Below are 26980 nucleotides of genomic sequence, written 5' to 3'. Positions count from 1 at the left end.
CCCCTTAGTGACCTACCACAGCAGACCCCCTAGCATTGTTTTCATTTCAGTCCTTCCTCAGCTCAGTTTCTTCTCTTTACCTTCCTTTTCCTCTGCTTTCTGTTTTCTCTCCCATGTCTACTCATTTTCTGTTCTTCACACCCTTTACCCCCTCCTTTTTTCTCTCTTGCTCTCTGCATCACCACTTCCTTTTATCATCCTATAGTTCACCTCTTCCCTTTAATTTTTCTTTGCTCATTTTCTTATTCCCCTTCTGTCCTCTCTCTTTTTAATTCTGTCCCTTTCCTTCAATTCCTTTTATTTTCTTTCTCTGCTTCTCATCCCCTCCATGCCCCTTTCATTTTCTTATTCCCCTTCTGTCCTCTCTCTTTTTAATTCTGTCCCTTTCCTTCAATTCCTTTTATTTTCTTTCTCTGCTTCTCATCCCCTCCATGCCCCTTTTTCTTTCCCTCTGCTACGCCTCCTTCTTTTCACTTTTCTCTTCCTTTCCGTTACCTTCTGTTTCTCTTTCTCTTCCACCTTTACTTCATATCCTTTCTTGTGCATATATTTAGACAGTTGCTGAACTCCAGGCTCCTCTGCCTGCTCAGTGTGTCAGAATGTTAACCTTCCACATGCCCTGCAATTTCTGAAGTGCCAATCCACCTCAGCTCGGGGGACAGAGTTGGTGAGGTATGGGTCTAATTTCTGTGTAGAAAGTGACTTTTCAGGAACTAGTGTAACACTAGTACTCACAACAAAAGTCAGTAGCCCTCAGGCCATCCCCCCACTTAAGATCTGAGTCAAAGCTCACTGAAGTCAGTGGGAGGCTTTAATTTTGGTGGACTTTGGATCAGACCCACAGACACTATAGCACAGATCCTCAGAGCTGTTTAGGCACCTAAACTCCCATTGATTTCAAAATAGCTGATATCAAATGGCACCTAAATAACTTTGAGGATTCGGGCCTATCTACCACATTTCTAAGGCTCCCATCACAATGGAATCTCCGCAGTTGTGGCATCATGGGCCAACATTTTCAATAATAGGTGCCTAAAATTAGGTTCCAAATATGTGTTTAGGCATCTAATTTTGGGTTCCTTTTCTTCTGAAAATTTTGGCCTAAATATGTAGTTGTGTTGTAAAATCCTTGACTGGAAGAAAGAACAAGTAGAGTAATGGGGCACTTATATGCAGAATGAATATCACTAGTGGATGACTCTCATAATTCAGAAGTAAACAGGTCATTTCAACAGTACAATATCCTGAATTCTGTGGGGTGCCTGCGTTATCACAAGAGCTGTGTGAAATTTTCACAACAAAATTTGGAAACCTCAGAATCAGTCTTCCTGTCTGTCTAGAAATTGGACAAATTTAATGAAAAAGCTGGACAATATTCTGACAGTGCACTTTAAAATAAGTCATCAGAGAAACCTCAGCATTTTCACAATTCAAATTTTTTGCTCCAGCTAAGAAAAATTTTTGAATCAAAACCATGCAAAATATCAAATGCTTGCATGTTTCGTGGCAAAAATGCCATTGCAGGAACATTTCACCACAAGTGAAATTTTGGGGCTCCAAAATTGCAATTTTGGGGGTTAAATGTTACAAGAAGAATTTTCTAGTTTTGCAGATCCCTAAGCACATGTCATATCCTTGAGTGAGGGTTTTCCCACTCTCTTTCTTGTAACCAGCATCCAACTTTTTAGTCTAATCTTTACGCATTTACCATGTCCTGCAAGTTGCTCCATCTGAGCAGATAGATGGACGCTTGCCCCATTGACTTTTGTGGGGCTTGCCAGGCTGGGCTTTGCTCAGGTTTTTGCTATTTCCTATTTCAGTGTGGTTCTTCACTGAGGTCTCTGATCTTAGTTTTTGTTTATTTTGCATTTGTTTTCCTTCCTTTTGGTAATTTTCAGCTTCCTTTTAAAACTCGGTTGTTGACATTTATTTATGATGTGTGTTACAGTAGCACCTAAAATATGCCGCCAAGATTGGGCCCCATTGTGCTGCATATTGCGCAAACGCATAGTGAGAGAAAGTCCCTGCTCTAAATAAACAAAAGTGAGATAGAATGAGAAGGGAAACAGAGTCATGGGGAAGTGAAGTGACTTGTTTCAGGGCCCACAGCAGGTTGGTGGCAGAGCTGGGAATAGAACCAATCTCCTCCCTCCCAGACCAGTATCCTCTTAACTGCATGATGCTACCTCTCCTCATATCAAGATATACAGAAGATAGAAACTCTTCTTATCCTCTTCCATCTCCTGCTGCTGCTCCTGTAGAGTTTGATGCTGGTGAAAGTAGAAAGAAAATCAGTTCTTATTGAAGCCAACTCTTTCTGCCCTGATTGGACTTTTTCCCCCTTTTGTGTGCTTCTTTATTTGATTTAAAACCTTAAATCCCTTGGAGCTTTTCTATTAAGTGGTTGAGCACAATTTGGGGGTGGGAGAGACCAATCGGATCATTACCTGAAAAGTCCTAGTTTATTTTTAGGTAATGAACACTGTGGCTGATTGGATTAGTCCAAGTGCTTTGGACACCAGACATAGGCTCATATGAGCACATGGGCATGATAAGTGTTAAGTGTTCACTCTCTTTCCAATAACTGACATTTGTGTTGCAAGCAGTGCAAATTCCTAGATACAATCTGGCACTGGTCAATGCAAAAACAAATCTCTCCGTCCCTCCTGCTGCTTTGCATTTGCCACCTGGTGGCAGTAGATGCTTAGAAAGACTAAGGGGTAAACTCAAAGCTTTGCACTGGGTTTTAGCAGTGCGACTCCTATTAAAGTAATTTGGAGCCAGGTACCCCTGAGAGCACCTGTCTCTTTTTAGTGCCAGTTTTGATTAGGCAGTTCTTGACTTTGGGGGGACAAAAAGTGGTGTGTGCATGAGGCTTCTTTTCTTTACTTTGGCCTGGGTTTGAAATGAATTGTTCACCAGTAGCCATTTTCATAGACAGCCTCAAGCTTCCATACAATTCAGTCAAACTCAATTCCTCCACCTCCTTTTCCAAGGGTTCAACATTTACTCCTCTCCTCTAGGATATCTTCAGTGAAATTTATTTCATTATTCTCATCTCCTCCATTGACCACAGTGTCTGGTCCTTTGTAGCTTTCCAATGTTCAGTGAGAAATATTTGGGGCTGCAGTTGAATAGCCACCCAATGGGCATGGATCTGCACCATTGAAGTCAATGAGAATTCTGCCATTGACTTCTACAGGAGCAGGTTTGTGTCTCTCATGAATTCAATAATTCTATATATTCCTGAGTCCCCCTGCCTATGTTTTTTCTGGGAATTATACAGTGTCCTCATGAGCTGTTTGGAAGATAACATGAATCATGAGTGAGCCAGTTCTCACAGAGACAAGGTGGATGAGATAATATCTTTTGTTGGGCCAGATTCTGTTGGTGAGAGAGACAAGCTTTCAAGTTTAAACAGAGCTCTTCTTCAGGGCTGGGAATGTCACAGCTAAATACAAGATGGGACAGATTGTTTAGTGTAAGTAGTTAACACACATTTCAAGGTACTATTCAACATGAAGTGCCCTGTTAACAACCCTCCAGTTATAGGGGGAAAGGAAGACAGCTGGGGAGGGTTTTAGTGGGTTACAGATTGTAGTAATAACCCATAAATGCAGTGTCTCTGTTCAGCCCATGATTTTTAGTGTCTAGCAAAGTGATGAATTTAAGTTCTCTGGCTTGTCTTTTGAAAGTGTTGTGCAGGTTTATTTTGAGGATGAGGACTGATAGGTCAGACATACTGATAGCTTTGTGCAAAGTGTTCATCCACAGACGTTATGGTGTTTTTGTCTTTTATCATTTTCCTGTGTGAGTTCTTTCAAGAGCATACCAGTTGTCTGATTTCACCCACAAGTTGTTGTTGGGGCATTTAATGCACTGGCTGAGGTACACCGCACATTGTGATAGGCATGTGTAGGACTCATGGATCTTGAAAGGTGTGTTGTGGGGGATGTTGATCATCGTAGCAGTGGAGATATGTCTATAGATTTTGCATCTGTTGTTCTGACAGGATCTGGTGCTGCTTTGAACTGGTGTGTCCTGGTCTGTGGGGAGCTTACTTCTGATGATGAGCTCGGAGAGACTGGGGGGTTGTTTGAAGGCCAGAAGAGGGGATTCAGGAAAGATTTCTTTCAGGATGTATGTGGGTCCCCATCATGTATGGGTTGTGGGTGTTTGATGATGCCCTGTATGGGTTTCAATGTGGAGTGGTAGGTGACAACTAGGGGTGTGTGTTCGGAGGGGGGGTTATTTTGTATTGAAGCAGGCTCCCTCGGGTTATTTGGGTGGCCTGTTCCATGATGCATGCGATCTATTTCTTGGGTGGAATGTCCTTGTTTGGTGAAGATGGCTTTGAATGTGTTATGTTCTTGCAGTCACTCAGTTGGTCAGCAAGGTCTCTTTATAATTCTAGAAAGACAGGCTGGGGATCCCTTATAAACTTACATTGTTTATTGAGGCGTGAAACATAGGGATCATATTTGAAAGTAAATTATTTTTGTGAGAAACTAAAAGAAAGAAAGCCGTTCCCCTACCTCCTTATGTAGCTCTAGCTGTAATGAGAATGTCCCCTGTCAAATGCTTCCTGTTTCTCTTTATGCCTCTAACGCAAAAGAAGATTCTACAGAATGAAGTAACATCTCTTCTGGAGCTAACACATGCTCTGAATATAGATGTGTCCTTTTTCTTTGATCGTTTCAGTGCTTTATAATTATTTATAAGGGCTTCCCTGCCTGTTTCTTTGGGTGTCTGAGAGCGGCTCTCGAGAGCTGTTTGAGCAATAATAAGTACTGCCAACCACAAGCTGCTGGGGTGGCATTGCTTTCTTCTGCAGTAAAACCCGTGTGAGGAGGCCGTGGTTTATACCCACTGCCCACACCGGAGCTGTCCAGAAACCCTACTGAGCTCAGGAGGCCAAAATAATCTGTATGGAAACTCTACGCGTCTGCTGCTGTTTTTTACCTCTGACACTCACCTCTTGCTCCACTGGAGAGACTCCCCCGTCCATACCTGTCCCAGGGTCTTCCTTTAAAGGGGCATCCCCATATCAGAGGGGTTTAGTTGGAAAGATAATATTTACTCACTTGTGTGGCTGAGCTGGGCTGAGACGATCCAACCCGTCATGAATACTGTGAGAAATGGGGCAATACAGTAACCAAGGCAGTTACCAAGGGAGGGACTGTATGGGCCTCGAAGTTAAAACAAACAAGCTATATAAAGTCCTTCTCTTTACTGGCAAGCCAAATGGAAGTTTTTCTAGAAGGGTATTTTTAGAAATCTCAGTATAATGACAATTTTCAAGCTCAGTTAAATAACTTTTTTGTGAAACGATGCAGAGCACAATTAGTACAGAGACATGAATAGTGAGAGATCCAAGCTGGTTTGCCTGATATTGTGTAAAAATGTGTGTAACTTTGATGTAGAAGGCCTTGCCAAACTAATTATCGAAGCATATGCAACCATCATCATAGGCACAGGTACTTAGCATTTGGTTAGATGCTCAGAGCCAAAATCAGTATGAAGGAGCTGATATAAAAAAAGTATTTGATCTTTAAATTTTCACTGTTGCAACAGACCATGTCCATGTGTCTTTTTTTACATGTACGACTGATCTCATGTAACAAAGTATACAAGCTGAGATTTAAAGGACCCACACGTTTTTGGACTGGAATCCTCCCCTCCCACACACTTATAATTGGGGATCTGGAGAAGAATATCTAAAACTTAAATATTTTCACATGAATAATGTAAATTCATTTAGCCGCTATTGAATAAAGCTGAAATAAATAATACTTTCCATTTCTGCACCACCTTTCACATGAAGAAATTAAAGTAACTTACAACCATTAAGGGCCAGATTGTGAGCCAATTATTCCCATAAGTATCCGCTCGCCAGTGTGAATAAGGGGTTCACGAGTATGCATTGTGATGTATGTATTGTTATCCCCATCTGCAGATGGAAAAACTGAGTAAACTTGCCTGTGTGTGGGATGAGGTCTGAGGAAAGGATGTAGCTGAGAAGTACCTAAAACTTAAATTTGGGTTCTTTATAGCAAGATTATAAATATTACAAATTAAAATAAATTATTCCACCTAAAGTGTTAAAGAAATAGGGCCAGATCTTCGGCTGGTGTAAATTGGCATAAGTCCATTTACTTCAATAGATCTATATCATGATGCACAATTCCTCTAATTCAGTGGTTCTCAACCAGGGGTATGCAAAGGTCTTCCAGGGGATACATCAACTCATTTAGAGAGTTGCCTAGTTTTACAACACGCTATATAAAATGCACTAGTGAAGTCAATACAAACTAAAATTTCATACAGACAGTGACTTGTTTATACTGCTCTATATACTATATCAGTGTTTCTCAATCTGGTGGTCGTGATTTATTTTATAATTAAATGGTAAAAATGATAAAATAAGCAATTTTTCAGTAATACTGTGCTGTGACACTTGTATTTTTGTGTCTGATTTTGTAAGCAAGTCGTTTTTAAGTGAGGGGTATGCAAGACAAATCAGCCTCCTGAAGGAAGTACAGTAGTTTGGAAACATTGACAACCACTGCTCTAATTGACCTGGATCAAGAATATCCTTGTTTTACTTTCTATTTCTATAATAAGGTATTGGGATGGGATCTCCGCATTAAAATACAGTCTCAGAAGGATTTTTGGAATCATGTTTTTAAGAAATTTCATAAATGGACCACTGCACTTCCCCCAAACTAATGAGTCTGATGTTTCATTTTCTAAGACCAAAGGTTCCTGCATCTTCCAAGTATTAGAGTGAGTTGTTTTCCAGAAACCCAAAGGTGGAAGTTCATTAGCAGTCTATTTGTGTATAATACATTTTATAGTAACAAATAACAAGGAAGTCACAACTGGTCTAGTCAAATTTGCTTCCTGCCCTCTAATCAGGGACATATCTCCCATAGAAACAGGCATGGGATGTTTTTTAATAGTGCTGTCAGCAGTTCTCTCCAGAAACAGCAAAAGAGAGATCCCAGATCAATCTAAGAAACTGAAAAGGGCATTCCCAGAAACACTGAGAAAACGAATGCCAAGGGCTTTTGTTACATTTTACCAGGGAGATCAGGAGTGAATGCACCAAACCGAAAACTCACTGCTGGGGAAATGAACACTCAGGCCTAGACTCTGCTTGGGGACAGCAGAATCTGCTACCATTTGCTGCTCTGAGATGTACAATGCCTTACAGAGCTGGGGGAAGGAGGCAAGACCATGGATCCACCCCAGTCCCCACGCATCTACCACTAAAGATGGCTGGCAGTGCAGGAGAGAGTAAGGTGCATCTTATTTAAGGAAGTGGTAATGGGTATATAGCCTCTCTGTGCCCAGCAGCTCTGGTATTCTCTCTTTGAGAAGCCCAAGAGCTACCCCTCCAGGAGCTCCAGGAGGTCTCTGTGAACATGTAATTCCTGAGGCAGAATGCCTTCCAGTGTTCCCTTCAGGCACGGTTCCATTCAGCTCCGTGCAATGGGCTGTGCCTAAATGGCACCATGACGCTCTCAGTGATGAAGTTTTTGATTGGGTTTCCTGTAGAATATAATAAAAGAGAACGTAATAAAATCAACATTTTGAAAACACTCTGCCTCTCCATATTAACCCCTAAACCTCTCCCCACTGAATGTCTAGTAGGTCCCATTCACTTAGAAACTCCAGACATTGATGTACATTTTTAAAACAAAGCGGGAGACCGTTCTGTTTTCCAGGCTTTTCAAGAACGTGACCACAGAGGATATCAACAAAAATTTGCTGGATTATCTCAAAAGGGTTTGAATATAAAGTTCTGTTTGCAAATATATACTGTAGAAACTTGATTTACGGGCACTGTTTACCATTTGATCAGATAAAAGAATATTAACTGTTAAAAATGAGATACAAGCTGAATTCCCTTTTGAATGCATTGTATAATAACATCTTTCCATGGATTTGTATCATGCCTTTTGTTGTGGAAACAGACACGCACGGAAGTAGCATTTCAGCCACCTCTGGGGTGAAGCACAGTAGCTGTTTGCCTTAAATTCTTGTAAGTGCAGTCAAGGTATAAAGAAGAATATGGTCTCCACATGAAAATAAAGCACTTAAAACTGTCATTCAAACCAGCTTGAATCCCCAAATTCTCACAGGTTAGGGAGATACAGAAGCAAAAGCAGAGGGTCTGGTCCAAAATTCATTGAATGGAAGTTTTCCCGTTGACTTCAGAGGGCTTTAAATCAAGCCTAGTCAATCACCTATAAACGAAATAATTAACAAAACAATATGGAATGATCATCTACGGCACTTACAGCTCATCACGCTGTATTTGGTTTGTCTCAGTTCGTTAGTCAAATTGAAAGCCTGTGTAATTGTAAGGCAGAGCTACAGTGTCCACGCAGCAGTTGTAGATTGTTTGCTAGCCCACAAAATAACACATTTATTCAAACGCTTTATAATACTATTGAGGGCCAGACTCACTTAGCTCATACAAATAGCCCCATTGAAGACAACTGGATCGCTCATGTGAGCAAAAGGGAACAAGGTTTGGCTCCAAGTGTAAGAAAGGCAGAGACTGCATCTAGTGAAGGAAATAAGAGTAGTGTAAGCATGATGGCAGAGAAACATTTTGTTACTCTAACTGGCAATAAAAAGGGTGGGATTTGAAATAGAATTGAAATAATGGTGGTATTAACCCCCAAATTACTCCTTAGTTCACCCTCCCCATATCTACCATTTAAAAGGAACATTGTAATGCTGTTTGTCCTATCTTCATCCTAAACTGAACATGTATTTCTCTCCCTATATAGTTATACAGCACCTTGGCCCAGATCCTCAGCGGGAATACATCAGTTTCCCTCCATCAAAATCAATAGAGCTGTGCTGATTTACACCAGCTGAAGTTCTGGCTTTGTGTGTCTGCCCATTAACTTTGTTTTATCCAGTTTCTGATTTAAAAACTGAATTTGTAATTTTTGTTAGGCACTGTTTAGGCGGGAAGTTTGTTTCATCTTATTTCTTGACAGTTTCTCTGTGTGCCAAAGGCAGCATTCTTAACCCTGAATCAAAACCTACTCTTTCCAGCTTTTGTAAAACCTTTTCCTCTAATTCTCTCCCTAGTAAATTATAGTCTGTTCTTTGCCCTTGAATAATTTAAAAACGTATAGAATAAAGTACCTTTTTTTCTGTTCCATTGAACGATACTTGGTAATCAAAATGCTGCATTCATATCTCGCTGCAGTGATCTCATTTCTATTGGGACACCAGTGCAGTGAGCACAGGCCCATGTTGTGTTCATCCTGTTACAACCAGATAAACTCATAATGTAGACAGATAAGAGCTATGCTCATTAATCTATTAATTGCCTATTGTCAGTTGTCAATATGTTTTGCTTGATGGGAAGCCTGAAGATTAGTTTGTATTGTGAGGATGTAGATTTTTTTCTTCTTATTATTATTTTATTTTGATGTGTTGGGTACTACAAAATGACATTCATCTGAGCAGAATACAGCTGCCTTTTTTGGTGAAGTAAAAATATAATGCCCTAAACAGCAATGAAATAAAAAACATATTTTCACCAAGAGTGGTGAGTGTGTTGAGTAACAAATGGTTTATGACGGGCATTCAGGACATCCTTAAAGTCATCACAGCTTGAGGTACCCTGATTATTTGGGGAAGCTGAAACTCTGCAAGGACTTCATTGTTCATTGGAAATTTGAGACTGATTTTGTCTGTGACTGGAGCTGCTGGGGCAGGATTTTATTATAATTGTGAGCACTTTAATATGCCACAAAGAGATTTCAAGATCTCTGTTTTTCCGGACTATCACAAATCAAATGTTTAACTATAGAGTACAATCACCAAGTTTACACCTCCAAGAAGGGTGATTTTCAGAGCTCCTGCAAAGAATTAGGCATTTTATTTTCCTAACTACCCAGTGGTTGAGAGGACGCTGCAAAAAAAAAAAAAAAAAAAATCACAGCTTCTACTCATATGTACCATGGATAAAAATCCTATCTGACATATGCATTTAATAATAAAGATGAAATTTTAAATACAGGTTGGGTGCCTAGTAAAATTCTGGAGACATTTCTGCCCATTGACAAGAAACAAAAAAGTACTCACTTTTTATGAGTTAGTAACTTGACCTCTCTGTGTCATTATATTACTTGCAACATTATCTGTCAGGTGGTCAGCATTTAAACAGTTAAGGCCAGACGCTTAACTGGTGTAAATTGATTTCAATGGAGCTATGCCGATTTACAGCAGCTGAGGACTGGGCCCTTTTTAGCCTACAAAATAAGGCCAAGTTGTACCTTCTTTTAAAAAAATTCAAACTCCCTAGGTTAAACTGGCTATATAAAATGGATGATGCTATGGCCTAGATAGGCCGGCCTTCAAGAGTCCTAACCATTCCTTTGAAATACTCAAGACTTTCCTTTGTGGTGACCATGTCACACCACTGTTGTCATCAGCACTTACATATAGACAAATGACAGACATTTTGGTTTGCTTGCAGTTCTGAAAAATTGAAAATAAAATTTGATTTTGCCTGAACCTGAAAATTCCAACCTCATTAAGAAAGGGATTTGAACTTGGATCTTCCAAATTGCAAAAGAGTGCCTTCGCCACCCAGCTGTGGGATTTTCTAGGGTAGGGCTTTCTCAGTCTCTCCTGTTGCATCTGTTCCACTGTGTTTAAATAATTACAGAGTCTTTGGAGCAGAGACTGGGTCTCCCAGGGGAGAGCCCTGACTGTTGGACTGTAGTGTCATTTTCTCTCTCTTTCTCTTTCTGGCCCACCTTATCATTCCTTATTTCTCTGTCTATCCAATTCCTAATATCACCCCCTCTCTACATTTATGTTGTCCTGTTCTCTGCATGAATTCAGCAGACTACACTGTTGCAGACTGCAGTGAATTCTGCTCCCCCGCCCCTTAAAAAAGAATACCCCTATGTTAAACTACTAGGAATGTGTTTCTTCCTCATGTCACTCCCAGGTCCCTCCCTACTGTGGAGGAGGTGACAATTCAGAGAACACTCTGTTTTGTAAATTTTGACCTTTAGAATTGTATGCACCCCTTTTGAGCCCACATCCCATTGTAAGTCAGCCCCTTTTGATCCATCTTCCATCCCCTTTTATTGACTGGCTTTCCCTGTTTCTGCAAAATGTGTCAACCCTGCTGCATGCTCCCTCTGTGAGTTCTTTACTTCTTGATATTTCTGCAGCAGGACTGGGGCTGACATCAGTTTGTCTAGTGGAGTAGAAGACAAAGGCAGGTTGCTGTCTTTGCAGTTGAATAGGTCAGCAATGACAACAACCTGTTCTGCGGGAACTATCCCCCACTGACACTGTTTTCACTGCATTTGAATGGAGGCTCTTGGGGGTCTTTCTTTAGGAAGCGGGGTTGGAGAAGGGCAGAGAGGTGGGGAGGAAAGGAATGAAATAACTTAAAAAGTAAAACCCAACTTGCTTCAGTTGAGCATTGACTTCGCTAACAGAAAGTCTTGGCACTTTAAATAGCTATAAGTGTGGTATATGAAGCAATCTTCCCTTTGATTCACTCTGGCCACTTCAATGGAGGACAAAGTCCACTCATATATCTGGTTGTTTTGGGTTTTTTTTTAACTAGTTCATCATCTTTAGGAGCAAGAGAAATAGTTCTGGTAAAATATAAACCAGCTTAAACATTTGTCCATATTGAGACTTCTTTGTGATTTGGTTAACTCTTTTGTTTTATCAATAATTGTTCTCTTTTGTGGACATCTGCACTTCCTGGCTGCAGCATAGCTGTAAGCAGGAAGCATAATGATCCCATCTGGGTCATCAGCAGGGGATTTGTATCCAATTCTGCAGCATAGACTTTGACCAACTAAGCTAGAGGAATAGCTCCATGCTGACTACCCATGTGGGGGTATAGGGGGACATTAGTGCTTGCACATGATAGAATTCCTGTTTTCCAGGGTTTCTTTTTTTTAAAAAAAGATTTATTTAATTCACAACATGAGGAAATATCCTCAACACAAGTTTTCAGTCTGTTAATTACAGTATGACATGCAACCAAACACATACATTCCATACTTAGGCCATTGGTAACATACTTCAATTGCTTGTGTCACACATTAGCAGGTTTGAAAGATGAGAGGTATGATGGTTTCAGTGAAATGGAATTTCTTTCTAGGTGGTAGTTTGTGGCTTCATTCCTTTTGGAACCAATGAAAAAGGGCAACCATCTTCACTTGGGGCATCTCTCACACTAATAAAGTAGTAGCCATCTTTACTGGAGAGAAGAGCCATCGGTTCCAATTATAAGTTATAGGAAATGTCAGCCATTTTGAGTAAGAGAAGATTTTCAACATAGTAAGAAAGATCAGAAAAAACAATTGTTAATAACTTTGCTAAATTACAATCTAATTTGTTCAAAGGTAGCTGGCAATGCGTTTTAATCCTGGGGAAATGTGATGGATAACTGCCATCAATTAATTAAAAATGGGGTCTGAGAAAAAAGTTTGCACTGGAAATTCTTAAATGTCTGATTTAAAAAAATATTTTTTACTGATAAACTAAGTACAATATTTTGTTGACAATGCCCAGATAAATAATTTTTTACTTACAGATTATGTGCTGTAAAATTTGGGAGGATACATTTTACAGCTGGGTGAAATTTTTCAGTCAAAGAGTTTGTTTGCCAAAAAATGCAGTTTTGGGGTGACTAAAATTATTTGCTAATTCTGGTTGAATTGGCTGAACAGTTTTAGCTGAATAAAAAATAATAATTTTTTTAAAACGTCAAAATGGTTTGTTACAACATTTTGGAAATGTCCCATTTTGACTTTTCATTTCAAAATGATGTTTCATTTCGAAATTTTGCTAGATTTGTTAACACAATTTTTAAAGGATAAAAAATACCCTGAAAATATAATGAAAATTTAAAAAAAATCAGTTTCAGTTCAAACTAAAGTGAAATTTTGCGGGGATTTTTCAGCTCAGCCACCAAAGCACTCAACTGTAATATGCTTTCTCCATACAAAAGAAGAGGTTGAACTTAAAGTGAAAAATTGAATCCAACCTTAATAGCGAAAAGGAAGAGAAAGACACTGTACTACACAGGCCAACATAAATCAGTTTTTCTTCCTGCATTGCACAGAGAATATGCAGCTACAATCAAAAGTAATCTATCAGAAAAACTGTAAAAACAACAGAATCACAAAAAGTCAGTGACAAAGTATTAAAAAAACATGTCTTGCCATGTGTATATGTATAAATTATCATACACTTCTGCTCTGTCTTATACTGACTTGTCACTTTAGAGAGTAAATTCTCATAGAAGCAATTTCTTGTTCTGCAGTCAACTATAAATTAGAGTAGCCCCTAGCTCACCCAAATCCCTTGTAGATTTCCTCCTCCCTCGGGGAAGGCTTCGGGGTATGTTAAGCGCTAAGTATTCTTTGATGTGTGGACAGATAGTCTACTCTTTACAATCCAGCATCTCATTATTATTTATTATGGTAGCATCTAGGAACCCTAATTAAGGACCGTGGCCCAATCTTGCTAGGTGCTGTAGAAACAAATAAAAAAAAATAGTCCCAATCCCAGAGAGTTCAGAGTCTAGGTGTCAGACAGGATGTGATAGGTGGATTGTACAGACAAAGAGGATGGATGTAGGTGGGAGGAGGAGGTAACAACAAGAACATCATTTTGCCAAAAGCTAGAAGTCCTAGCTTGCCACTTGCCTAACCAATACCAGATAGGAGTGATTTGCAGATATAAAGAGAGGTTAAAAAGAAGATAATGTGGTGGCTTTACAAATTGTAATGGGTTGTTTTTTCCCAGGCATTCTCCATACAGTCTTTTCCCCAGCCTGCTCTGTAGAATACAAGTTCTGATTTTTTTCATTGTCAAGAGCATTGTGTTATTTCTAGAGCTGTCTGGGATTTTTTTTTTTTTGACAAAACATTGTTTAGTCAAAAAATGGTGAGTACTCAAAACTGAAGCTCTTGGTAGGAAATGGTCGGTTTTGATGAATTTCTTGAGTAAAAAAAAAGTTGAAAAAAGGGTTTGAAATTGCTGAAACATTCTGTTTTGATGATTTGTAAATGAAAAATTTTAGTTTTCTGGTTTGAAATGAGTTTTTGTTACAAAATTTAAGCTACAATACAAAAACTTCTAAACATTTTAAAATGATCAAAACCAATATATTTTAAAATTATGAAAATGAAATGTCCCAAATGGGATTTTATTTCCAGAGTTTTGGTTCACAATTTTTTTTTTTTTTTGAGAATTTAATCATCTTTGGTTCCAGTTTGGGATGGGAAAAATTCTGAAATCTTGAAAATGTTCACAAGACAGAAAAAATATCCCCCTCCACCCTCAAGCTCTAGTTATTTATACCAATGCAAAGTGGGTATAAAATGCTACCATTCTGATTTGGTAGCATTTTATGCTCACTTTTCACTCTCTTTGCAGAGCTTTAAAACAATCAAACTTAAAGTTAAGCACATCTTTAAGTACTTTGCCGAATCAGGCTCTACACAAGGTTTAAGGCTATAAAAAAACAGTCTCTATATTTCTGCTTCCAAAAGTTATGACAATCTGTTACTTTCATGGGTCTTAGTAGGATTCCCAAAGCCATTTGATAACTTGGTTTCTCATAGGAAATATTTTTCACTGTCTTTGAAGTGGTAACTCCATATTTTTAAAATGAGACAAGATTCTGACTTACTTTCAAGAACTGGAAACCCAATTAGAATTTTCATTAAAGACCAATAAAAAAGCTGTTGAAACATTTGAAATATAAGGTGTATTATTTAAACCTTTTATTTGGAGGCATGAGAAAGGACATTGTGCAATAGACCCCCTCCTTCCACTGGCACATACGCATCCAGTAGCCAGCAGGAAATCACCAGACTGCTATTAAAATAAGATTGATATTCATATTTTAAACTTTGAAATATGCTGTTTAAGACACTTTTAAAGAACACCGATGCCTTACAGGAAACTTTGGAAAATATTCTAGTATGGATTGTGGCTTAGAATTTCATACAGTTTATTCCTAAACTGATTTCATAATCCTTTGTATGTGACATCATCATCATTCCCAAATCAACTAATCATGACAGCACAAATTGAGGATCAGAAGTGTGGGTGAAGAATGAATACACCAGCAACATGTGGATGTAGGATCTTGGATCCTTAGGACTTTATCTGTTCCTACTGTATTTAGGTTCCAATTCAACCAAGCATTTGAGTTTAATTTTAATCACAAGTCCAACCCTATTCAACAAGGAATTTAAGCATGTAGTGACATCCCACTGATTTCAATAGGACGTATGCATAGCAAAACAGATTTGGACTGCTGAATCCAAGCGTTTATTCTTCACCTGAAATCATAGTGCTATGTTTGTGACATCACAGTGGGGGATTTTGGTGTCATTGAGGTTTATGACTTATAGAAAACTTCAGAAACAAAGAATTAAGGATAATAAAGAGCCATTTGTCAGGCAAATGATCATAGTAATTAAAAACTATGCAGAGAAATACATACGTATGGTATGCGGCAATAGGAGCAGAATTTGTCTCCAAACAAAATGGTGTTCAAAATTTTCCATACATCATGAGTGGGTATTTTAGAAAAACAAATTAAAAAATAACATTGCTAGTTTGTTAATTATGTGGTGTTTTTAATAAATCCAGCTAAATATCTTTAACTCAAGGCACTGAACCTTTGTTCATAGTGTTGCATATTTATGAATAGAACAACATGTCAGCCCTAGTTTTGAATTTCTTGGCTTCGATCATTTTAAACTACTACCTTACTAATGTTTAAATGTAGGATTTTTCTAACCTCTCTTTACAGCTCTGCATCACCAAGCAGTGATGTATTTGTAGAGGGAAGTTATGCTGTTCCCCAGGGCTAAATATTCAGTAACATCCAGCAAGGAAAAGCATTTTTTCTCTCATATTTTACATGGGTTTTATTATCATTTGCTAAATATTTTATGATTTCCTATTTAGCTTAATCTGCAGCTTCAAGAACTTTGCATGAGATTTCCCAAATAAATCACTGTGTAAAAGCATTAATAACTGTATATTGTGCCCATTTGAAACACATTGCTTTTAAAAACAAAGTTTGGCTACTGAACCAGCATCTTTGTTCATCAGTATTAGAATAACAATCTGAGTATCTCTTCCTTTCCTTTGAGATTATTTCTCTATATTTCAGGTTCTGGACAGGTGTAATGGTTAGTTATTATTTATCATACGGTAGTATCCAGAGGCCCCAACCAAGACTGGGCACTATGCTAATACAAAGGGTATATCTGTGCAGCAGCTGTGACCATGCTTCCCAGCGCAGGTAGCAGAGGCCACTCAAGGCACTTCGCTGCCCTAGCCCAAACGTAAGTGTGCCCCCTCCCTCTTACCCTCTCGAATACCACTCCGGTTTGGCCCTGCTGCCTTAGGCAGCTTCCTCATTTGCCTTTAAGTAGAGTGGCCTCTGGCGGGTAGAATAATGCCCTAGCTCTGCTCAAAGCAGAGCACTAAAAATAAAAGTATAGCTGGGGGTAGTATAGGCAACAACTTGGGCTTGTCACCTGAGTAGAAACCCACCTGGACTTCCTGAGTACATAGTTGGGTGGGTAACCTGAGCCACTGCCTATGCTGTTACCCCAAGCTACGCTGCTATTTTTAGTGCTCCAGCTCAAGCAGAGCTAGCGTGTTCCTGTCTACCCATGGTGGGCAGTCATGCTCCCAGCTACAGTGTTGATCTACCCATGGTGAGAAATAGTACCTGCCCCAAAGAGCTTAGTAATACATTGAGGCTGGTTGGAACCTGGAATTCCCATTCCATGGGAAATTCCACAATGAAAATATGAATAACATCATTCCGTGTTGGGAATTTTGAATTTTCCTGAAAAATAGAAATTCCAACATGTTTTTGAGAAAAGTTGACTTTCAAAAGGAAATTGATGAGACTCGCCGAGCTGCCCAGAGATCCGCAGCCCTGCTGCCTGGCTCCCATCTGTGCAGCTTGAAACAGGGTGTCTAGGCTCCCTGCTGTGGAATGGGGAGCCTGGACTCGCTCAGAGCCCTGGCTTGAATTGGGGCTTCCAGGGCTGCCTGGCTCTGCAGCAGCCTGCCAGGTGGAAACCTGGCTGTTATCCATCAGAAGATTACAGGACCTCTACATGTTCCCACAGAATTGGCATTTTCTGATGGAAAAACATTTTGTCAGATATTTTCTGAGCAGCTCTACTAATTATTCTCAGCCTCCAGAGATGGGATCTTGAACAAAGGCCTAATGGCTATTTTAATGTGAAGAAAAGTAGCACCTGATCTTGTCTTTAGATATTTGTTTCCAATGTAAGCCAATAATGGACCCGATACCTCCCTGCTTGATTTTGCTAGCCAGGAAAGGCGAGGTGCCCAAGTTTCTACCAGCGTGCACAGGACCTCTGGAAGTAAAATGGTCTGAAACTCAGTCAAAGACAATGTGGCATTTTTTCCCTCCAGAGAGGGATCTGCCTATTATGGAAGAAACCAACTGAGTCTGAGTAAGATTCCCCTTCTATGAAGAAGACAGAAAACTCTTCACACTGAGACATTCAACCTTTCTTAAGTGATGACATGCCAGATTTGCCTAGAACTAACCTCTGCATTTCATCTGTTGCGTCTTTCCCAATCTGATCTGTGAGGATCATCGGGGAGGGGGACGGGACATACAACCATTGAGAAACCTCCATAGCAGGAGTTGCACATTTTTTCATTGTGCTGACCACATTTTACCCAAGTTGTCTGCGACCATCTGCCTCCCTTTCACATTCATGCAAACCACTTTTCCTCACATTTGCAATGATATAACATCCCTGAGACCATTACAACAATTGCATACTTTTCAAATATGTTTTTTCCGTGTATCTAATGTACTTGTAGCTGTCTTTCAGTGCAATTTATCCGCTGGAAATGAGAAAGATGCCGCATTTTGTGGCTTGCCAGCTGTCCACAGACTTCCAGTAAATGTTCTGCAGACCACCAAACGTCCACAGATCACAGTTTTGGAACCTCTGCTCTATACCAGTGTTGGAGTACAAATAACTGTCATAATGAAGTCATCGATGGAGTGGTCCATAGACTGTAAAGTACTCTGCCTTAGTGACATCAGTGGTCAATGAACTGGTCTACAAACCAAAAGGAGTAAAGGTGAGCCCTGACCTAAATATGATGTAAAATTAGAATTTCTGTACCAGACTACATATACATATACAGTAACGCCATACAAGTAATCAGCCTCAACATAGCAAAATTACCTATATGATAAGAACACTCATTAAACCTATCTTAAATCTATATTTAAAGCCATGCGATAAAACCTAAGCATCAAAATGATCAGTTCTTGTTTCCTTGCAAAGCTCCAGGAATGAGCTTCAATCCTTACAGAATTCCTATGTCTATTTGCGTGGTAGTGAGCCTTCTCCAGTGGCACTCATTTGTAAGTGTTGGCGATCCAGGTTCAGTGGGTGCAGGGTTTATTGTACTTGCAAATGATGGTAACTTTCCTTTTGGTTGAAAATGAAATTTATTGGAGTATGTTTTCTCAAACAAATGTACAGTGTAAATTCATTTGCACCTTGTACTAGAAAGATATTCAGGAACAAATCAGTGAGAGCATTGCTCTTGCTCATTGTGCTATGAAGTACCTTCCACATTTTTCCACATTGTATGTAAAAATGTACCGTCTGATGTGTGACATCAGGGCATCTAAGTGATATCTCATTAAGGACTATTTTTTGCTGCAGTATTATGAGCAGCATATAGTATATAGTGCTGTGGTTTGTTTATATAGAGATATCGCTAATTTGTCATTAAATAAACTTCCATTCATTATCATTATTGATCAGGTGTATATCCGTTTTTCATCACACTTGTCATTCTCTTCATTTGGTGGCTAGATTTAGTCAAATCATGATATTTGAAGAGACTTGTATTTTTGTGTCACTTTCTGACAACTTGCAAAGAATTTAAGAAGAGTTGTCTTCCTGAATTTTCAGTTCATTGAGCTGCAGATAGATGTTCATTCTAATTTAAAACCCATCATGTTCTTACCATTGGAGGAAAGACACATTTAGGAAATTAGTCTGTGGCTTTCTTCAATTTGTTCCACACACAATTGCTCATCCCCAGTATGGCAGCAAAGAGCTGGCACACAGCTACAAATGTCTGTGTTCAAATTAAATATGTATGTCACTGTTATTCTTCAGTTGTGCACTGGTCATGAAGGAACTAGTATTTCTGTCTGATAGCTCAAACCATACTAACTCCAACGAAAGCTGTTGCTGCCTTCAAATTTCTTTGTAAGAGGACACAATAAGAGAAGCCACTTTTCTTTGAGTTCCACCAGAACCTCTAGAAAACCAGCCAATGTAGCATGCTCTTTGTTCGTACAGATATTTAGTTTTAAAAAATGAAGAATCTAGACCCAAATTCTCTGCTGGTGTAAATGGGCACAACTCCATGGACTTCAATGGACTTTTGTGCTTTGACACCAGCAAAGAATTTGGCTCATGATAGGTGTAACAATGAAGTGAACTGAAAATATTCAGAAAAGAAATACCAATGATACTAAAAGAATAATTTGTGAATAGGAGGCTGCTGATGAGGAAGAGACTGGAGAATGAAGTTGGAAAGTGAGGGCTGGTCCAAAGACATTGAAGTCAATGGAAGTCTTTGGATCAGACGCATAGTCTGTAGAAGTTCCCCAATGGGTCATGGGGGATAAATTCCTAGTTGTATGATGGCTGATAAGAATCAAATATATTCTATGTGAAGCTGTGTACATATTGTAATTGTAAATCTTTTAATGTTCTCTTTGGACCCACATTTGCTAAGTTCTCCCCATGAGAATGAAAACAATAAAAATAAAAGGGAACTAGAGTTCTGAATACAAGTGGTTAATATCAGTCCTACCCATTGTTTCTAGCATAAGTATCTATACCCTAAGTATCTCTCATCATTCTCAAACATAGAATATGTAGGTGGCAGGTAAGTTTAATTTATTACAAATGTTTCACCACTGTCAAGCATTTGAAATATGGGTGTGTTGGTTTTTTATATCAATCAATCCTGGAGTTCCTTTGGGGTGTGCTCTTTTTCTTTAATGAATACCAGAGTAAACACTAAGTAATTCTCTCTCTCTCCCACCCCCCTAAAAGGGAGAGTGGGCTGCTTTGAGTTACAATGTATATGCACCTAATTGTGGTTCAGCCATTTATGGAATGAGATAATGGATGATGAAATTTTTAATACAAAAGGTGTAGGACATTCTGCGTCTGTGAGAAGGGAAATCAAAACAAATCTCCTTTACATAATGCATAAACCATTACTGAATCAAGCACAGGGATATGAAGGGTCCAAGTGTGCTTTAATAATCTGTTTTACAAACAGACCATAATCTGCACAATTAAGCTTCTTGAAGTTGGCAGGATTTTATGCAGTTGGCAGTTTTCCCTTTAAATAAAGGTCAAAAAGAGGGGAATAAATTAACCAATGAATACGTTTTAAGGATATTATGTAATTCCCCTGGATGTTGATAAATATTTTTCCCCTACTGTGGTGGTTGGTTCTGAGAGGAGAAATCCACGGTGCAGATTCTGATGTTGGTTATAAACGGGATCTGAATCTCGTTCACAATCTCAAACCCTACAGAATTACAATTTTTCAAAAAAAAGTTTGTAAAGATACAAACTATCATCCATTCATGTATAGCTATCTCTCAATGTATTCTAGTAATCAGACAAACTCAAGGACAGAAAGGCTCTTGGACTATGCACCCAAGCTGAGGAGTAAGTGGGAATAATAAAAACCTTTCTTTTACCACTGTACAAGCTGGAAGTAGGCGTGGAGGGGCGTAGAATTGGGCTTGTTGTTGAAGTCAATGTATGCCTTTGTGTTAACTGCAATGGGTTGTGGATCAGTCCCTGCTGGTGAAGGTTGCCTGGGAGTTGTGCATAGTCAGTGATGATACCCCCATTCTCATCTATCCCTACCCATTTTCTGGGTTGTACTGGCCCTTTCCGGTACCCCTGGGAGAATGGTGGGGAGCTTGTGCTGCTGTACTCTTACTGGACAGATTTATTGCCACTCCAAAGAGAGTTCTGCTGGCAAAAGTGGCTCATTCTTGGTATGTTTTTTTCAGGAGGAATAAAGTATATACATAATTTTATCCAAAGGGAGTATGTTGGCTCACTCAGTGGTATTACCACCTTTCTTGATGATGACGAGACAATGTTTTAATTTAACTTGGAAGATTAATGAATGGCTCTCCCATCCCTCACTTATCCTTTTTGGCAAGTGACTGTGCTCCTGGGGCACAGGGTTTTTCACAGGCTGGGGTGGGAATTCTCCTAGGAACCTATTGTTGACATTTTGGCAGCACATCACTGAGCGGGTGGCAAGATTTCGGGAAGCCCCAAGCTTCTCTGAATTTTCCCATCTCTAGCTTTGAATGCAGCTGTCTCTTTAACTCTGTGGACTTTGTGGGGACGTCTAGGAATGAATTTGCATTGATTTGGGTAGGGAAGGGGAATGAGAGAAACTGAGCAGCAGTCTTGGTCAACCAACCTGGGGTAAACCCCTCATGACAGGAGCAAAAGGTGAATGAGGAAAGAAACAACCCACCTTTTAACCTTTTCTTTCCCCTTGTTGTTAGTTTTTCCTTACATGTTGGTTCACAAAATACTTATTTAAAAATTAATTATTTGCAAGATTCTTTTGTGAGAGCGTGAACTGAGAGGCTGCACAGCCTTTGCGCTACACAGATTCTCAAATCCATCAAAGGACTCCATCTAGCTGTCTCACTCTCTGCCATTATGTTGTCTAACTTTCTTGATCTTGGGTATATTGCATTTAGAGGGTCTAATCAGGAAAGAAACAGTTTCCCCTCCTTTTAAGCATGAACACTCAGGGTGATTTAATTTCCTAACACCACTTAATTAAAATGTGGGCTCACAAAATTACTAAGGAAAACAAATCAGAAAACGTGGTTCAGTTCAAAACCTGTTTCTAGAAATCAGATGTTGTTTGATTGAGGCAAAAAACCTTTTTTTTATGACTTAGCAGTTGTTAAAGTTAAGTGTTTACTGAGTTGTAATTTAAAATGACAGTTTTAACATATTGTTTTAACCAAATCCGTAATAGAAAAATATTTTTTCTCTGTATTGTTAAAATGCAACTTGATTCTTATGCAACCTACACACAGACCTAATAAACAAGAATGAATATTTGCTGCTGATGTGTGGAATATATTTTTTTAAATCACAGAATGGATTAAGAATTAAACTAGAAACAAGATGGGGGAAAGAAGTCCCTCAGAGCTGTAATCAAACATCCATTCCAACAGCTGAAACATGTTATTACATCTTTCAGCTGATTTATTGTACTCAAAGAGATTTCATAATCATCCTCAGTATTAAAACAAGGGGAATAGAGGCACATTTCAATAACAATGATTGTTGTTTGGAGAATGCCAATCATGTCTAAGAGTGTTATTTACGTCAGACAATATGTAGATATTGTGCCTCCAAGCCTGTTCCTGTTCTTTTTTGTTCTGTGAGTTACACAAGTGAATGTTAAGAAATGTTGACAACTAGGTTCAATAGCTAAATATAATAATGAGGTGTTCTGTTGACTTTCTTTTTGTGGGGGGAAGAAATCTAAGCCACAAAAGGAGTGCATTCTGCTCCTAGTCTAGGGATGAAAGCTGCTGTGAATATTTCAGAGCTATCTTCTATTTTAAAGGTGGGAGAAATCAAATCTATGTATAAATTTAAATTTGTGTTTTAAAAAAATCTAATATGGAGACCATAAAAGACGGGATTGTGAAAAACAGATGGGGAGCAATGGAATTTATTATGAGAGATGTGAGTTTCACTTTGTGTTATTTTCTAACATGTAGTTTTATTTTTGCTGGTGTCTGTCACAAATCCTAAAATACCATTACAGAGTTAGCAGATGGTTTCCAAGTATTCATACCTGATAAAGCCTCCTGGGTGATCAAGCACTGAAAAATCAATATATTTTTCAACTTTCAATGGCTAGCTATTCAGTTTCATTACATCTTGCTATTCCTCCATGGCTACTGTGATATGGACACTTACTTCACCATTGCATTAAGCTCTAATCTCTGAACCGGCTGATACAGGCAGTTAATGAATAGCTATAGTACTACTCGGTATGCTTCACAATTTTTCTCATCTCAGTAGGATGTTTCAAGTGCGGTGATTTTATGTTAAGTAACACCCCCACTTCTCCCCTCCCCCCTTTTTTTTAACTAACACACACACACACGCTCTGCACCTGTTATTTTCTACCTTTTTGAATCTCGAAAGGTCAAAACACAATGAGTAGATATAAATTTTATCAATGACATTTTGATATATAAATTGGAAGAACTGAATCTTTAAAATGAATACTATCCGTAAATCCCAGTAGGTTAATATAAGCCTGGTAGATGACAGTATGGGCCAAATTCTCATCTCTCGTTGACTGAATAGAAATACAACTAGGGATGTGTTTCTCAAATGTCCTAGTCCCAAAGTTACCTGTGGTCCTCACACATGTGATGTCCCCTCACTCTCATTATTAAAAGATTATTTACATCAGAAATAAAGAATCCCGAGGCTGAGGTTATAGAAAGCAACAAAAGGGAATTAATCCTGCATGAATAATTATTTTTTGTACCTAACTTGGGGTTTTCATGACATACTGCATCGTGTAGTTGGGCCTTGGAAAGGTGTCAGGTATGCCTAGGGAATAGTTTACCCCACTATCCCTTGCAAATATCTCAACACTCACATGTAGTATACATTATGTAGTATATTCACAGGTAGTATACATTATGTAGTATACTCACTCACTGTAGCGGGGTGGACACCTGCTCAGGCCCAGAGGGGTTTAAGATAGCCCTGGGAGAGGGCTGGGGCAGGGGAAGAGCTGGGCTGATTGGCCCCAAAGAGACCCAGCGGGCCTTATAAAAGCCAGAGAAGCCAGTCTCAGAAGAAGACTCTGTCTCTAGCTCTGAGAGGGAGAAGGGCCTGGCTGCAGGGCAGGACACCTAGATTGGAGCAGGGCTGGGGAAGGGCTAGAGGGGCTCGGAGCTCTGGCCTGGAAAGCCCCAGGCTGCCAGCCTGACTACAGGCCGAAGGTGCAGGGTTGCAGAGGGGCAGCCACGGGTAGGCAGAGGCAGCAGGTCCAAACCCAGCCTTGCCAGTGATGAATGGCTCATACTGCAGTCTGCCCCAGGGAGTGGGGGCTAGCCGGTGACTGGCAGGAGCCTATGACTGAGGCGAGGTAGGGATAGTGGGTGGAGGGTTTCCCTGGAAGGGGGAGACCCAGAACTGTGAGGTACTGCCAGGAGGCAGCACCCAGTGAAAGGGGCACCGGCAGCCAGCAGCTGGGAGGGACACGGGAGCCAGCAACAAGGCGAGACACCAGCCTGAAAGAGGAGCTCCGGAGCCTGGATGCTAATTCGCAGAGATGACCAGCAGGGGGTGCCGCCAGTGAGTCTGCGTCCGGTTACACTCACCAGTAGTATACATTATGTAGTATACTCACAGGCAGTCTACATTATGGGCCAGATTTACAAAATGTGGTGCCTCTTTTTGCACCTCTAATTTGCAGGCAAAAATAGGTGCCAGTGAAATTGTGTGTATGCATGTATATGTACACATAATATGAGTGCACACATTTTATGTATGCATACCTATAAGATATATATTATACCAATTTATTATTTTCCATTAGATGTTAAAGGTTTCCTGGAGTGTTACCATGTGTGGGGTTTTTTTTAAAGCCATAAGGCAAAAACCAATGAGACACAGTCAGCTTATTTTATTTGCACCCAGGCAGCATGACATTGCCAAGCCTGGGGCACCTGGAAAACCCATTTAGTTTGATTAAGGCATATCTTAAAATTCAGACATGGGACTAGACCAATCCAAAGTGCAGGAAATAAGAACCTCTTAGTTGAAAATAGAAACATAAATATAAATAACACAAATATTTCTACTCAGTTGCATGCAAAATGAGAATGAATCTATGTATGTGCCATGGCTTTGTTTGGAAGGGGTTGTTACTAATTAGTCAGAGTCCTTAATCTCGTCTTTATGTGCTTGACAATTTTTAGGGGTAATACAGTTATCATCATCCCATGTGATGCTTCCAAGTTTCATTCATTCCATACCAATGACTACAACAACATGATATACCAGTAGCATTGAGCTGCAAAATGATACCGTGCATCTGAACAATTGCAATTCAACTCCACCTGCAGCATGTGCCCTACTTTGAGGATGTCCTCTGTCAGGATATTAAGTGTTTAAAAAACTATTTATTGCACTGTGTATAATGGGTTTCTTCCTGTCTGATGAAATGCTGAGACTTCCAACTTTAAAGGCTGGCCTCTGCCATGATCCCTTGCTTTCATTCTCAAAGAGGCAGATTTTAAATTATTAGGGTTGGTGTGAATTTGTCACTAATATAATTACTACTTTTTTGTACACCAGAGCCCTCTCCACAGCTGGGCAGCAGGTATTCCGCCTCTGCTACCTATAAACAGAGACCAAATAGCTTCAGAAAAATAGAACTGTGTCATCTCAAGGCAGTTTTATTAACATCTGAAGTGCACAGTTGTGCCATATCAGACCCTAGCCCATGCTAGAGCCCTTTCATTACCCTGCTACATGGCTGGATTTATGCCGGCAGAAGTCCTAGCTAAAAAAGCTTTTGTATAATGATTAATTGACCTTAACAAGTTTAAGGATGCTTATTTGCACACAGTTATGAAGTGTTGCAATATGTCACAAATGAGAGCGGCTTCTATTATAAACATAATGGCATAAACAGTGAAAGCTGGTTATATTTCCTTAAAAGTTCATTGCAGGGAAATGGGGAAGCTTGAGAAGCTAAACAAATCCAGGCAATAATGGAAATGTAGCATGAAATTACTTCTGTAAACAACAGCCATTCATTATTGGAACATTTTTCATAAGAGAGTAGGCAGAGGAGTGTTGATGTTAAAGGGTGTATGGGTGGAGGGTGGACTGTGAATTTCAAGAGAGATCTTCCAGGCTTACACAGACGTACATCTGTTTAAAAAAATATGTAAAGCATTGATTGATCCCCTGAATATTAACAATCCATGCCATTTTCTTCATTAACTTCTGAGTGAAACACAGAGAAAGGTATATTTGATTTAAGGAGAAAAGAAGGGAATACTACTTAATGTTGATTTGGTGTAGTGAATAACCCCAGAGAGAAATGTAAATACCAGGCTGCAATAACATGACAGCACACTAATCATATTTACAAACTATATTAAATCTGTCCATTGTGCTTGCCTGGCTGCGGATTGGCTCGATTGTAATTGTCATTGTAACCAGTGTTGGCTTATGGGAGAATTTAACTGCAGTGATATAAGGTGAGTGCTAGGCTTATTATTACTTTATTATTACCCGGTTTATGTTTATTAAAACAATTTGTCATGCAGAACAGGAATGGGGGAATGGGAACATTAAATCGTGCTGTACTCAACCTGAAGAAATGAGTTACAATAAAATTAATGGCAGGCAGGCCACAGCTGACACTTGTAGCCGTGTGGAGCAGCTACACACTGGTTCGTTTCATTTGCTGATCGTTTCTTGTTAGGGTCACGCCATTAAACTTACATATTGAGAACTACTGAAAATCTGAAGCAATGAAGGTAAAGTTTATGAAGCAAAAGCAGGGTTTTTTTCCTGCTGCTAATGCATTCCTTTCAATTATTACAGAAATCAGGAATGCAGATTGAAAGTTTAAATCATACTGAGTTATTAAAGAAGAGTGTAGGAGTGAATGTCCTTCAATTTTACAGAGGCTTAGAGAGCTGAGAAAGAGCTGAGTTTAGGCTAAAGTGGGACCATTCTCTAAAGGCTTTGAGCAAAGAGAACAGTGAGAA

Source organism: Eretmochelys imbricata, chromosome 6 (genome assembly GCF_965152235.1).
Source record: "Eretmochelys imbricata isolate rEreImb1 chromosome 6, rEreImb1.hap1, whole genome shotgun sequence".
NCBI lineage: Eukaryota > Metazoa > Chordata > Testudines > Cheloniidae > Eretmochelys > Eretmochelys imbricata.
Note: the sequence above shows the minus strand (reverse complement) of the source record.